Raw genomic sequence first — 15658 nt, forward strand, 5'->3', positions numbered from 1 at the left:
GACAAATGACCACCATGGATAAATCGGCAATCTCGATTCCACATCTACAAAACAAATGCAACGTATCACCTATCATATCCTTTTCATTGCTCATTTGTACTGTTATATTTTGTACAACATATGTGGACAAAGTGTGGTCATGACAAAAGGCATGAAAACCATAAAAATGTTATTTTTTGCAGATCTGCAGGGGATGAGTCGACCGTAGGGTCGGCGCATGACATAGTACATTCCCCACGGGTCAGCGCATGAACACAACGCTTTTCCCACGGGTCAGCATACAAGATGCTTGCGTCGACCGCAGGGGTCAGCGCATGAACCACGGGTCAGCGCACGCCGACCTATGGTCGACGCATACTGAAGCATTTTTCAGTCTGACCAAAATTGCAGGCCATGCGTCGATGCATAGTCCTGCTATGGTCGACCGTTCGTGCACAAATTTAGTTTTCTGATGTTTCCCACTCTGTTTGAAAAGCTGTTAAGTGGGTTGGTTGGTTGGTTACTATAAATAGAATTTCAAGTTACTTGTATTAACTAACATTTTGATTTTTGATTCAAGTGTTCAAAGAACAAGAAAAAGTGAAATAGGTGTCCAAGATTCTTCATCTTCATCTTCAACATCTCACAACACATCAACTACACACAACCATTTTTGAGGTGCTTTGTGATTGGTTAAAGGTGATAAGGTTCGAAGCCGTGATTGGGGAATCTGGTTCGGGTTGAAGCTTGTGACAGGTTTTTTCTTGAATAAAACCTTTAGGGTTTTGTCCTCCAAGATAGGTTTGATTTTGGGGGTTTTTGGACGAATTGCTTCATCAATTTTCAGCTGAGCGAAGGTGATTGAGAAGAGGAAGTCTTCATCAGTCTAGTAGCGGATTCAGTGATATTGAAGGGAAGAATTCGGGTTCGATTTATTGTAGTTGAGATCAGTCAGGCCGAGGGTTTGAAGAACTGAGGGTTATTCAACAAAGGGGCTGGAATCGGAGGTCTATCAACAACAATCGAAGGACTTGATTCATCTTGAATCAAGGAACAAGGAGTGGAAGCAACATTCAACGTCTTGAGAGTTCTGTTGTATATTTGCTTTGCAATACTTGTATAAACGGTTAAATTTAACAGGTGATATCTATTAAATCATCTCAATTCTAGTTTTAGAATTAAGGGCAGACGTACCCCGAAGCGAGGACGGCGGGGGAACTGCCTCATCAAATCTTTGTCTTCTCTAATTTTCTGCATATTCGTTTTAGCTTAAAAATTAAGTGATTTTTGTATAAGCACTTTTATCAAACTTTGATATTAATTGAGTAAGAGGTTGGAACTCTGTTTTTGAATCCAAAGTACAACAGTATAGTGTACTAGATTAATTGGAATCACTTACTCAACATAAATATCACTTGGAGTGTTTTACACACCAAGTGTTTGATAATTTGCCTAAACCAAAATTATCTTAGTTGTGTACCTAGTTTTTGGTTTGCTCCTTGAATCATTGGAAGTAGGAATCCTAGTTAGTGAAACAAATCTTTGATAGAGTGACTAGTGTAGTGATTCTCATTCCACATTATCACTAATCCATAGGCTTGACGCATATCCAGTTTTCCAATAACAGTTCGTTTTAGACTATATTTTCCTCGGCCGCTTCCACACTTAAAACAATTTTTCAAAACCAATTTTTAATTGGTAGCGCCGACTTATTTTTTAATTGGGATCTATTCAACCCCCCCCCCCCCTTTTAGATCCGTACCATAGTCTAACACATTTTTCATCGAAAATGAATTCAGCATCTTTCATTAAAAGTCCAGTTAAAGGTTTAGTTATTTTTGAGAAGTCTTTAATAAAACGCCGGTAGAATCCAGCGTGTCCAAGAAAGCTTCGGACTTCTCTGATGGTTTTTGGGGGTTTTAGGTTTTCTATAACTTCTATTTTAGCTCTATCTACCTCTATACCTTTTTCGGAAACTATATGTCCTAAAACTATTCCTTCGGTTACCATAAAATGACATTTTTCCCAGTTTAGCACGAGGTTCACCTCCACGCATCTCTCCAGGATTTTCTCAAGGTTAGCAAGACAATTACAGAAATCAAATCCGCAAACCGAGAAATCATCCATAAACACTTCCACGATACCATCTAGGTAATCTGCAAAGATTGAATCATGCAGCGTTGGAAAGTAGCTGGGGCATTACAGAGGCCGAACGACATTCGTCTGTAGGCAAAAGTTCCATAAGGGCATGTCAAGGTAGTTTTTTCTTGATCTTCGGGGTGGATAGGTATTTGGAAGAATCCAGAGTATCCATCTAGATAACAGAAGTAAGAGTGTCTGGCTAGACGCTCCAACATCTGGTCTATAAATGGTAAAGGGAAATGATCCTTCCTAGTTGCTTTATTTAATTTTCTATAATCTATACACATCCGCCATCCTCCTTCTAAATTTTTTGCTACATGTTCGCCTTTATCGTTTTGCACGACTGTGATGCCTCCCTTTTTAGGTACTACATGCACAGGGCTCACCCACTTACTATCCGAGATCTGATAGATGATACCTGCCTCAAGTAACTTAAGAACTTCCTTTTTAACAACATCACTCATTATTAGGGGTGTTCGCGGTGCGGTTTGGGCGGTTTTTCAGATAAAAATCACCCGAACCGCAAGAGAAATAAGCATGCGGTTCGGTTTGGTTCGATTGCCGTTTAGAAATAAAACCAAACCAACCCAAACCAAATCAATGCAGTTTGGGTTGGTTCGGTTGGTTCGGTTTTTTATAATAATTTTATTGAGCCATATATACTCCTATAAATAATGACATAACTTTGTGTTTAGTCATTCATACATTACTAAATAACATTAAAATTCATCATATTTAGACAAAAACGTTTCATTCAATATACAAAAAATCAAATTAGACAAAAGTGGAATAAAAGACAAATATAAATAGTAGCATAAAATAATATCAAAGACATTATAATAAAACATAAAAAAAACATATGAGATGAGAGATTAGAGAAGATGAAAAAAAGAACATAAGAGATGCGAGATTGAGAAGAAAAGTGCAATAAAAACGTAATTGGAAGAGAAAATAGTAACATAAAAGATAAAAAAAGAAAAAACATAATAGAGGACTTATTAGAGTAGAATATGCGAGACCTACATGGAAAGGAAGATGAGAAGAATGTGTGATACTATTATGAGAGATTTAAGAAGGTTGAAATTGAAACCCTAAGTGTGATTAAGAGAAAATCGTTTGTAATTGTAAGGTTAAGGCATACTAGGTTTGAGGTTTGGGTTGGATGTGGGATAAGTGAAGTTTGGGTTGTAACATAATGCGGTTTGGTTTGGTTTAGTTCGGTTTTCAAAATACAAACCGCAAACCAAACCAAACCGTGCGGTTTTATTAAAAAAGACCCAAACGAATCTGAACCAAATGCGGTTTTTTGCGGTTTCGGTTTGGTTTGGTTTGGTTTGCGGTTTTCTATTGGGTTGGTTTGGTTTTGAACACCCCTACTCATTATAGGGTTTATTCTTCTCTGATGTTCCCTAGAGGGTTTTGAATCTTCTTCGAGCGAAATCCGATGCATGCATACGGATGGGCTTATACCTTTCAGGTCAGAGATATTATATCCTAAGGCTGAGGGATATCTTCGTAAAACGTCTAAAAGTTGGTTCGTTTCCTCTTGGCTCAAGGTAGCACTAATTATAACTGGACGGTTCATCTTTTCATCGAGGAACTCATATCTCAGGTTCTTAGGCAGTTCCTTAAGTTCTAAGGTTGGTTTCTTAGGGCATGGCATAGGATCTGGGGTAAGGGATAAACATTCGTAAAGGTTATCATCGATATAGGGTTTCTTAAAGTCATCATCTTCCCTTATGAGAGTTGATGGTAACTTAATTGTTTTTATAATTTCTTTTTGTTCTAATTCTCTAACACATTCATCAATGATATCTAAGGCATAACACGAATCTCCCATCACAGGTGCCATAAGAAATTTCGAAAGTATAAATTCTATTTTCTCGTCACCTACCTCAAATGTCAACTTTCCTTTCTTGACATCTATTATGGCTCCTGCAGTCGATAAGAATGGTCTACCTAGAAGGATTGGTATATCATTGTCCTCTTTGATGTCCATGACAACAAAATCAGTAGGGATAAATAACTGACCTATCCTAACAGGAACATCTTCTAAAATGCCTATCGGATATTTAATAGATCTATCGGCTAACTGAAGTGACATCTTAGTGGGCTGTAATTCTCCTAAGTTTAACCTCTCACAAACTGCTAAAGGCATTAGGCTCACACTAGCTCCTAAGTCTAGAAAAGCTTTTTCGATGACATGATTACCAAAAGGCAAGGAATGGAGAAATTTCCAGGATCTTTATCTTTCTTTGCTAATTTGTCCTCGGAAATAGCATTACATTCCAAAGGCTTCGGATCGTCAAGTCTACGTTTGTTGGTAAGGATGTCTTTGAGAAACTTTGCATAAGAAGGTATTTGGGTGATGGCTTCTGTGAAAGGGATTTCTACATGAAGTTTTTCTATAACTTTAATAAATTTTTGATACTATTTATTGATCTGGGTTTGTTTGAGTCTTTGCGGATATGGTATAGGTGGTTTATATGGCGGGGGTGGTACGTAAGTTTTGTCTTTAGGTTCTTCTCCTTTTTCTCGACCTTCCTGGTTTTCAGGTTCCTCTGGTTCCTTTACTTCGTCCGTGGGTTTGGTACATTCCTTGGAAGTTTCGGGTTCACTCAATCTAGGGTTTGGTGGCTCATCATAAGCGTTCCCACTTCGTAGGGTAATGGCATTGGCTTGTCCTCTCGGATTTTGTTGAGGTTGTCCATGGAATTGTCCTCCAGGTGTAGTCTGAGGGGCTTGGTTTAAAGCTACCTGAGAGATCTGGGTTTCAAGCATCTTGGTATGTGTAACTATTTGGTCAACCTTGGTTCCTAACTGAGTAATCAATTCGTTAACATGAATGTTTTGGTTCATGAACTCCTTGTTTTGTTGGGTTTGAGCGGTGATAAAATTTTCCATAATTTTCTCAAGGCTCGGCTTTGGTGGCACAGGTTGCATAGGTTGATTTGATCTAGGGGCTTGATAACTAGGTCTCGGAGGTGCATTATTTTGAATAGGGTTATTGTTTTTATAGGAGAAGTTCGGGTGATTCCTTCATCCAGGGTTATAGGTATTCGAGTATGGGTTCCCTTGGGTGTAGTTCACTTGCTCAGAGTGGTTTCGTTTAATAGACTGCATTCTGCAGATTGGTGTCCTTTGGTTCCACATATTTCACAATTCGACGAAACTGCGGCTACAATATTCGGGTTTATGCACATATGCTTGACTTTGAGGGCTAATGCGTCCATTTTAGCTTGCATCATGTCTATAGAGCTTAGTTCATGCACTCCTCCTTGGGCTTCCTTCTTCTCAACTGTCGCTCGTTCGACTCCCCATGATTGATGGTTTTGAGCCATATCTTCAATGAGGGCACTAGCTTCAGGATAAGGTTTGTTCATCAAAGCACCGCCTGCGACAGCGTCGATGGTCATCTTTGTGTTGTAATGAAGTCCATTATAGAAGGTTTGAATGATTAACCAATTTTCTAAACCATGATGTGGGCATGCTCGTAACAACTCTTTATATCTCTCCCAAGCTTCGAACAGCGATTCTCCTTGGTTTTGGGTAAATCTAGTTATATGGTTTCGAAGAACGGCGGTTTTACTCGGGGGAAAATATCTAGCAAGAAATACTCTTCTAAGGTTATCCCAAGTCGTAATGGAATTGGGTGGAAGGGAATCTAACCATGATAGGGCTTTATATCTGAGGGAAAAAAGAAATAATCTTAAACGTATTGCCTCAGGAGAAGCTCCATTGGTTTTAAAAGTGTCTGCTAATTGAAGAAATATTTTTAAATGTTGGTTTGGGTTCTCAGTAGCGAGACCCGCGAATTGTCTCTGTTGCACTAGTTGCAACAGGGATGGTTTAAGTTCAAAATTATTAGCTGGGATGGTTGGGTTTACTATACTAGAACTAGGTTCTTCATTAGATGGTTGAGCGAAGTCCTTAAGAGGTCTTTGGTTTTGATCTTCGGCCATATCTCTCTTAATTCTATGAAAGAATAAACGTGCGCGAGCGTAACGTTCAGGTTCCGCCAGAGGGTATACTAAGCTTAAACTTCCGGTGCTGCGAGTTCTTCGCATTGGCGAGTTCTTCGCATTGACCGACGGGAAATAGCCTAAGTCTAAACGATATAACAACAGGAAAATGAAATTTGACGAAATTGGTCCCCGACATCGGCGCCAAAAACTTGATGCGGTGTTTCGCAAGTATACGAACGCGTCAGAGTAATATAAAAGATTGTTGAATCCACAGAGACCAAGTGTCAATCTATCGTTATCTATTGTTATGATGTTTATCAAAGGCGATCAAAATAGGTGTTTTTTATAGTGTGCAATGAAAAGTAAAGTATTGAAATAAATTTAATTAATAAAGACAGGGTCGAATGTAATTCACGTAATCGATTGATAATCCAAGTACTTGCTAGTAAGGCTACTTATGGGCAGTGTTTCCTACTTTGAAAAGAACTAATTTAACAGGAACTGTCGCTTCCGCGTATTCAGAATCGAGTTGTACTCCCTAATCAAACCCTCTTATTGTCACTTATAAAAAGGCGCGCATTGCGTTAGAGTAGTAAACCTATTTTTAAGAAATATAGTATCTTGACTGAGTTGAAAAGTATTATAACCTGAATTTCTTAACCAAAAGAGGTTCTCACGAACCAGACTTTAAACTTATAAACGCGTCCGAAAATAGTTTTAAAATCTCTTTTCTTCTTAATGTTAAAATCTCCTAATGAACTAAACAAAGCGCTTTCGCGGTTTTTGAAATAGTTAAAAACAATTAAGTTTAAATAGACGTTGGACGACTTTCGATCTTACCCAACGGAATTGAAGTGCGGGAAAACTTAAGTTGAAAGTTAAAATAGCCCTTAAGTGTTTCTACGAACAATTGTACGGATTATCGGTTCAATTATGATCCTTACATTCTAACCTTATAAATTTAGCTAGACATTGTAAAGTAAATGTGCATTAAAATAAATAAAAGTAGTGTGAGTGCGGAAAGTAAATAAAAGTAGTGCGAGTGCGGAAAGTAAATAAAAGTAGTGCGAGAAATAAATAAAAGTAAAGTGAGTGCGAGAAATAAATAAAAGTAAAGCGAGTGCGAGGAAATAAATAAAAGTAAAGCGAGTGCGAGGAAATAAATAATTTAAAGCAAGTGCGAGAAATAAATAAAGTAAAGCAAGTGCGAGGAAATAAATAAAAGTAAAGCGAGTGCGAGAAAATAAATAAGATAAAGACAAGTAATAAAAACCTACTCCAATCGGAGGGTTGAATAAATTGCAAAGCGGAAATGAAAATGGCGGCAGGATTAACTTCCTTCCAAAATGCTCCAAACTCGATTACAGACTCTATCACAGACTTGATTACAAAATTGTGGTAACACTCCAATGCGAAGCGATTACCACTTTATAAAACTAAATATATGCCTAAGTGAAACAAAGTTGCTCTGAGTTTGCCTCTGCTCTAAGTTTGGATGATTGTAAAAGTGAATTCGAGTTTCTATTTATAAGCAAGTAAAAAGATGGAAATGACTTGGATGCCCTTCAACTTGAAAATGGAAGGGAAAAACTTTCCTCTTGTGGCGCCCGCCACAAGGCCATGGCGTCCGCCACAAGGCCAAAATGAGGCGCCTTAGTGGAGGTAGTGGGGAACGTGGGAGTTGAGGGAAGTTGAGCTTGGACACGTCATGGCAGGGCCTGTGGCGCCCGCCATGGGGTAGGCCATAAGTACAAAATGCTGATTTGTAAGGTTTTTGGCTCTTTTTTGCTCCTTTTCTCGATCGGGGCTCCGATTAAAGTAAAAACCTGAAAACAAAGGAAAACATAGCAATAACACAACAAAATGATAATAAAACAACTAGAATGCATGTGAAATCGGAGTCGAAAATACGGTAAATTTCAGTGTTATCAACATTCAAGATCATATCCTCCTAGCTTATGAGTTAATCTGTCATACGGTGAACTGACTTTATGTGGTTTTAATCGCAATGTCGCGGTTAGCAAGAGTCGCCACCGACTTTTCTTTTATCCAATAAGGAAAGGTGGAAAAGAACAGGAAAGACCTTAATTTAGATTCTTAGGTTCGGGAGGTACATTATACAAAGGGAAGGTGTTAGCACCCTTTGTATCCATGGTTATCCATGGGCTCTTAATCGCTCAATCATTTATGTTTTTCTAGTTTGAAAAAGTAGTTGGGAAATGTGTAGGAAATGTTTTGGAAAGGAGAATTTAACTTTGTAATGATTCTTGAATGAATGTATACAAAGTGGTTATCTCGTTTAGTTTTGAAAATAGTTTAGAAAAATATAACTCGGCAATGATTCTAGTGCGAATGTATGCCAAGTGGTGATTTTCTAATGGAGGTTTTGAAAGGTGTAAGGTGTGAAAAGTAGTTTTAAATTGTGAATAAGCAATTAAGAGTTATACCCATCCGAGGTCTTTCCGGGCATTTCCTATCCTTATGAGGGTAAAACTGTCCTTACTATTGAGAAGTAAGTATTTTTATCCTTTGGATGTGAAAGGGTCATCGTAGGGTCATCGATTGGTCATTGAAGGCAACAGTTGTGAGGATACCTTAGCATTCGAAGGGACGATCATCATTTAACCGTAGGCTACACCGAAGGGTCATCGAGGGACAAAGGCAACATTCGAGGGACTATGATGATTTAACCGAAGGGTCTTTGCTAAGTGGATCCCCATATTCGCGGGACATGACCATAATACCGTAATCGTAGGGTAACAAAAGAGAGGTCCGAGATCACTTATTCAAAGGCAAAGTTTTACAATTAATTAGGTAACCGTAATCAAGTAGGTAATTAGGTCCATATTAAAATCAATACATTAAGATCAATTAAGCCATTAGGGTGGATCTTCGCCATGAAATGAATACATTAAAATCAATTGAGTAATTCAGGGTGAATCTCCATAAGGATCTCCCACACATAAAGTGGGATACCTAGCCGGCCGTTTCCTCGGGAATATATAAACCTTTGCACAATTCAACACACGGGTTAGAGCATCAAAGTAAAGTACAATTGAAAATTGCACTACAACACAACAGTCATAATCTCAGGCCAAATGATGCAGAATTATAATAAATCTTGGTTAGATAGACATAAGGCAGAATAGAAAAGAAACAAAGCAGCCACTGTCCCATTCGCCTCTGCTTCGCCTAGCGAAGGCTCAGCGAATGCTCGCTACAGGCTCGCTTAGCGATGTGCTAGCGAGCGGCCACGGGTTTGGAGTTTGACAGCAGCATGACCTCCGAAAACCTGAACTTTTATGGCATTTGATTACAGGAATAGTATGGTCAAACATTCATGATATTCAAGCATATTTAAATTCGTATGTGAAATCAAATTACATATTAGAAACTTCAATCATGATGCTTTATGTATATAGCGATTACCGATTAAAAGCATAAAACAATAGTGATGCGCAAACCTGCTTGCAACTAAGCTGCTATGTTGAAGAGACTGATCGCTTTTGGTATCGGCTGGAGTTGGGCGGCGGTAGCTTCGGAGCGGAGGAGCGGCCTTCAGGGTTTCTTAATTCGGAACTCTCTACGGTAGCCTCCAGGGTTTCTGTGCCAGGGTTTCCGTCTGTCCTTGTCTCTGTCTTCCTCCTCTTTCATGACTGAAACTTGGCTATTTATAGTGATTGTGATGACCTAATGGGCTCAGAATGAAGCCCAGAAATTCTGCTATTCGCAAGCTTCGCTAGGCGAAGGAATTGCTCGCCTAGCGAGCCAACTAGTTTGGGCTTTTACTGGATCTGATGCTTCGTTGGGGCGAGTGTCATAACGAAGTGTTCGCTAGGCGAAGGAATTGCTCGCCTAGCGAGCAGGCCAGTTTGGGCCATTTTCTGGATTGGGCCTGTTGTGAGCTGGGCTTTTGTTCCTTTGAGGTCAGTGTCTTGCAGAACAAGTCGGAGTGCCTTGAAAAATGTCTTGAAATATTAATGGGCAAATTTTGGGGTATGACAGCTGCCCCTGTTCAATATTCTTGAACCGAGAGAGTAGAATGGTATGTGCACCATTCGTGGTCTGGAGGTGGAAGATTATTGAACACTAAAATGCCCCAAAAATTTGCGCTTGTCAACCAGGAGCTAGTCTTGATGGAGATGGGCTTAAAGATGCCATCCAGGGAATTTGATGATGAGAACTTCAGAGTGCGCCGTACATTAGACGATATCTGAAGACATGGGTGTCGTACCGAGTCATACGATAGACCGTATAGTGAGTCATCCATTATGTTGTCGACTTCGCTGGGGAGTCAGAGTGTGTTACACGCTGCTGGGGGTAAGGGATCAGAATGGATCATATGCTAGACCGTATCTGAATACCAGAGTGAGTTGTTCATCAGGCGGATGACTTTGCCGAGGATGAAAAATCAGAATGGATCGTACGCTTGATCGTCTCTGAGTTGCAAAATGAGACCTCCATTAAGCGGGTGATTTCACTGGGGATAGAAGATCAGACCGGATCGTATGCTAGATCGTATCTGAGTTGAAGATCCAAATGGGTCTTATGCTAGACCGTATTGGGGTTGCAGGATGAGTCGTCCGTTAGGCTGTGTCTGATGATGAAAGGGGGGTAGTCGTACGCTAGACTACACTTCAGAAATATACCGTACACTAGGTAGCATCTGAGGAGATGAAGGTCTAACTGGGTCGTACATTAAACCGTACCTGAGCAGAATGAGCCGTCCATTAGGCTGAATCTGACGATGAAAGGGGGTAGTCATATGCTAGACTACACTTCAGAAATATGTCGTACACTAGGTAGCATCTGAGCAGATGAAGGTCTAACTGGGTCGTACATTAAACCGTATCTGAGCAGAATGAGCCGTCCATTAGGCTGAATCTGATTATAAAAGGGGGTAGTCATATGCTAGACTACACTTCATAAATATACCGTACACTAGGTAGCATCTGAGCAGATGAAGGTCTAACTGGGTCGTACATTAAACCGTATCTGAGCAGAATGAGCCGTCCATTAGGCTGAATCTGTTTATAAAAGGGGGTAGTCATATGCTAGACTACACTTCAGAAATATACCGTACACTAGGTAACATCTGAGCAGATGAAGGTCTAACTGGGTCGTACATTAAACCGTATCTGAGCAGAATGAGTCGTCCATTAGGCTGAATCTGATTATAAAAGGGGGTAGTCATATGCTAGACTACACTTCAGAAATATACCGTACACTAGGTAGCATCTGAGTAGATGAAGGTCTAACTGGGTCGTACATTAAACCATATCTGAGCAGAATGAGCCGTCCATTAGGCTGAATCTGCTTATAAAAGGGGTAGTCGTACACTAGACTACAATTCAGAAATGTACCTGCCACTAGGTAGCATCTGAGTAGCTGAAGGTCTAACTGGGTCGTACATTAAACCGTATCTGAGCAGAATGAGCCGTCCATTAGGCTGAACCTGCTTATAAAAGGGGTAGTCGTACACTAGACTACAATTCAGAAATGTACCTGTCACTAGGTAGCATCTGAGTAGCAGAAGGTCTAACTGGGTCGTACATTAAACCGTATCTGTCACTAGGTAGCATCTGAGGAGATGAAGGTCTAACTTGGTCGTACATTAGACTGTATTTGAGCAGCATCTGAGGACTTGAAGGTCTAACTTGGTCGTACATTAGACTGTGTTTGAGTGGCATCTGAGGACTTGAAGGTCTAACTGGGTCGTACATTAAACCGTATCTGAGTGGCATCTGAGGACTTGAAGGTCTAACTGGGTCGTACATTAAACCGTATCTGAGCAGAATGAGCCGTCCATTAGGCTGAATCTGCTTATAAAAGGGGTAGTCGTACACTAGACTACAATTCAGAAATGTACCTGTCACTAGGTAGCATCTGAGGAGATGAAGGTCTAACTTGGTCGTACATTAGACTGTGTTTGAGTGGCATCTGAGGACTTGAAGGTCTAACTGGGTCATACATTAAACCGTATCTGAGTGGCATCTGAGGACTTGAAGGTCTAACTGGGTCGTACATTAAACCGTATCTGAGCAGAATGAGCCGTCCATTAGGCTGAATCTGCTTATAAAAGGGGTAGTCGTACACTAGACTACAATTCAGAAATGTACCTGTCACTAGGTAGCATCTGAGGATATGAAGGTCTAATTGGATCGTACATTAGACCGTATTTGAGTTATTGAAGGTCAGGATGGATCGTACGCTAGATCGTATCTGAGTTGAAGGAGTCATATGTTGGGCTGAATCAGAACGAACCGTACGCTAGGCTGAATCTGATAGTATTTGTGTATGCTATATTTGCGATAAATGTCTGGGATGAACTTATAGATGCCATCGTTAGGGGGATGTCAGAATGAATGTTGACATGGAGTATATCTGAAAGATGTAGTTGGATCCTGAATGTAATTGATAAAGCTGTCCGTCTGAATGGACCTTTGTTTTGATTGTATCAAGAGGATAATTAACCTGAAAAATAAAGTTAGCTTCATGCCATGTCATGATGCATGAGATGCAAATGTTGTATGCATGCGTGTGCTGTGAAATGATGTAATGAGTGAATTATGCGTCTGGAATAAATGAGAGCATTGTATACATGTATATGTTATGAAATGACGTAATGTATATGATGCGGAATGAAAATTGTATGTAGGTATGTGATGTGAAATGATGTAATGAATGCACTATGTGTCTGAAACGTTCTTCCAGGGGACTCTACTGGGGAAATAAATCTCAGTCTTCTGGTCGGAGATATTTGTATTGATGACCCTTCCTTAGCTAGGGGTATTTGACTTTTATCTGATGGCAGAGATATTCAACAGAGCCTGGATGGGGGTAGAAGAGATGACCAGTCTAGTGATGCCAATTTCTTCTGGGGAATAACTGGCGTTGCCGGGGAATCGAATTAGCAACGGATTCATTGGGAAGCATGGTTAGACCTTCTCCTCGATCCTGAAGTCGTGTAGTAATTGCTATTACCATTCTAGGCATTTTTGGTAAACATTGATCATATTCAAATGCATAAATCAATTCAAATTAAATCAATGGACGTTTACGCAAACAAAACAGAAAAGTAAAAACAAAAGCATCTTTTTGGAAATGAAATTGTATTGATTTTGAAAGAGGGCCTGTAAACAGGCAATTTGTGTACAAGGAGACAGAAATCCTAGTAAGAGGAAATCGTCAAGAAAATAAAGAGAAAGCTATGCAGAAAAAGTCCTATTGATTTTAATTCCACTACTGTCATTATGTCTTCAAGCGTCTCATCTCCTGTTGTCGGATAGAAGTGATTGGCTTGTTCAGTCCTTTGAACTTGGATGAAGTTGTCTGAGAACGGGACATAGTCATACGCTTTGATCCCTAATTTTTTCCTGGACCGCCTTTTCAGGTTTTCAATCCACCAGGATACCCCTTTTTGCCCAAGCCGCCTTTTCAGGTTTTCGACTTGCCGGGTGCACATTTTTTTATGTTTATCCCTAATTTTTGCCCGAACCCTTTTGGTTCGCCGGGATGCCCTTACTTTTGCCTAGGTACGTCGACCTAGCAGGTCTCTTTTATGCGTAGTATTTTTTGACTATGTCTGCGTTCACGGGATGCGGGAAATCTTCGCCGTCCATTGTAGCAAGTATCATGGCTCCACCAGAGAATATCTTCTTAACCATAAATGGCCCTTCGTATGTGGGAGTCCATTTACCTCTGGGATCACCTTGCGGTAGAATGATACGCTTGATCACCAAGTCGCCAATTTGATATACCTGTCTCTTGACCTTTTTGTTAAATGCCTGGATCATGCGCTTCTGATATATCTGCCTATGACAAACAGCCGCGAGTCTCTTCAATCAAATTTATCGGATCGAGTCGAGTCTGAATCCGTTCATCTTCATCTAAGCTCGCCTCTTTCCTGATTCCTAGAGAGGGAATCTGAACTTCCACTGGTAAGATGGCTTCCATTCCATAGACTAAAGAGAACGGAGTTGCCCCTGTCGAAGTGCGCACTGAAGTGCGATAACCGTGGAGAGCGAATGGTAACATCTCATGCCAGTCTTTGTGCGTTACTGTCATCTTTTGTATGATCTTCTTGATATTCTTATTAGCAGCCTCCACGGCGCCGTTCATCTTTGGCCGGTACGGAGAAGAGTTATGGTGTTTTATTTCGAACTGCGTGCAGAGTTCAGTAATCATCTTGTTGTTCAAATTAGTACCATTGTCAGTGATAACTCTTTCAGGAGACAGCAGGTTTCTCAAATAGATATTTGATAGAATCCATCTCAGAAATCAATAAAGTGGTATGATTCAACATATATTGTCTTAGTCGGCGAGCAGCCCGAGCCAAAGCACAGCAAGCTTTCTCGAGCTGTGAGTATCTTGTTTCACAGTCGGTACCTTTTGCTAAGGCGGTATATGGCATGCTCTTTTCGACCAGACTCGTCATGTTGCCCCAACACACACCTCATTGAATTTTCTAACACGGTCAAATACATGATGAGAGGTCTTTCTTCAACTGGTGGTATCAGAATTGGAGGTTCTTGGAGATACTTCTTGATTTTGTCATTCATCATTCCATACCATCTCTTGATTTTTCTTTTTTAGTAATTTGAAGATGGGTTTGCAGGTAGCAGTCAAGTGTGGAATGAATCGGGCAATGTAATTCGAGTGCCCCAAGAAACCTCTGATTTCTTTCTTGTTTATTTCAGTACCCCGATTTACAATTTCAATTGATTCCTCATGCGGCTATATGGTCTTTTCTCCTTGTAGTACCAGTCTGGCAAGTTCTCCAGGGACTTCACAATCTTCCTCGCTTCCATCCTCGGCTTGGTAGATCGGATTTTCAAAGTCATAATGAACAGTAGCAGAGTTATTACCAACAGGATCCAGAGTGGATATGGATATGGAATTTGTTACGTGAGTGTGTGCAAGAAAACATAGCTTGTTTGAAAAATGACAGGAAAGATAAAGAGCGCAATATTTGAATGCAAAAGGTCCATTGATTTATTGAATGTAAATATGCTTATGAAATGACAAACCCTTAAAATTAGCTATTATGCCCCGGGTATAGACACACTGCTTTTGAAATACTAAAATAGCAATAACAATTACTCTCGACTAAAGGAAATCGGGATAGTGTCTTCAGCCTTCCAATCGTCGAGTCCGTCACCAATTGTTGGGGAAATCCAGCTATCCAAGTCATAATCGTTATCAGTATCTTCCACAGCATTGACAGTCTCGTCTTGATTAGGCAGAGGAGCAGTGATGACATTAGGAGTCTCAGGCGGATCAGATTCAAATTCTCCAGCGTCGATCATATCCTGAATTTTGTTCTTCAACGACCAACAATCGTTTGTATCATGCCCGGGGCTATCGGAGTGATAGGCACACCTGGCATTGGGATTATAACTAGGAGAAGTAGTGTTGGGTTTTGCAGGAGGATCTTTGAGGGTAATTAAATTTGCTTTTAGCATACCCTGCAGTGCTTGTGCTAAAGTCATATTGATCTTCGTAAACTGCCTTCTTCCCGGGTTAATGTGCCTCACAGATTTCTTGTCTTTTTTCTTCTCGAGCAAGAGAGC

The 15658-nt window shown here is 40.2% G+C and overlaps 1 non-coding gene across 1 annotated transcript; it reads left to right on the plus strand.

Moving 5' to 3' along the window:
- The first annotated feature begins 5592 nt into the window (after positions 1 to 5592).
- On the plus strand, positions 5593 to 5699 carry LOC127108766 (small nucleolar RNA R71). Its single transcript, XR_007796279.1, has one exon. It is a non-coding gene; the product is annotated as a small nucleolar RNA R71 (small nucleolar RNA).
- The last annotated feature ends 9959 nt before the right edge of the window (positions 5700 to 15658 follow it).

The sequence above is a fragment of the Lathyrus oleraceus genome, chromosome 7 (assembly GCF_024323335.1).
Source record: "Lathyrus oleraceus cultivar Zhongwan6 chromosome 7, CAAS_Psat_ZW6_1.0, whole genome shotgun sequence".
Classification (NCBI taxonomy): Eukaryota; Viridiplantae; Streptophyta; class Magnoliopsida; order Fabales; family Fabaceae; genus Lathyrus; species Lathyrus oleraceus.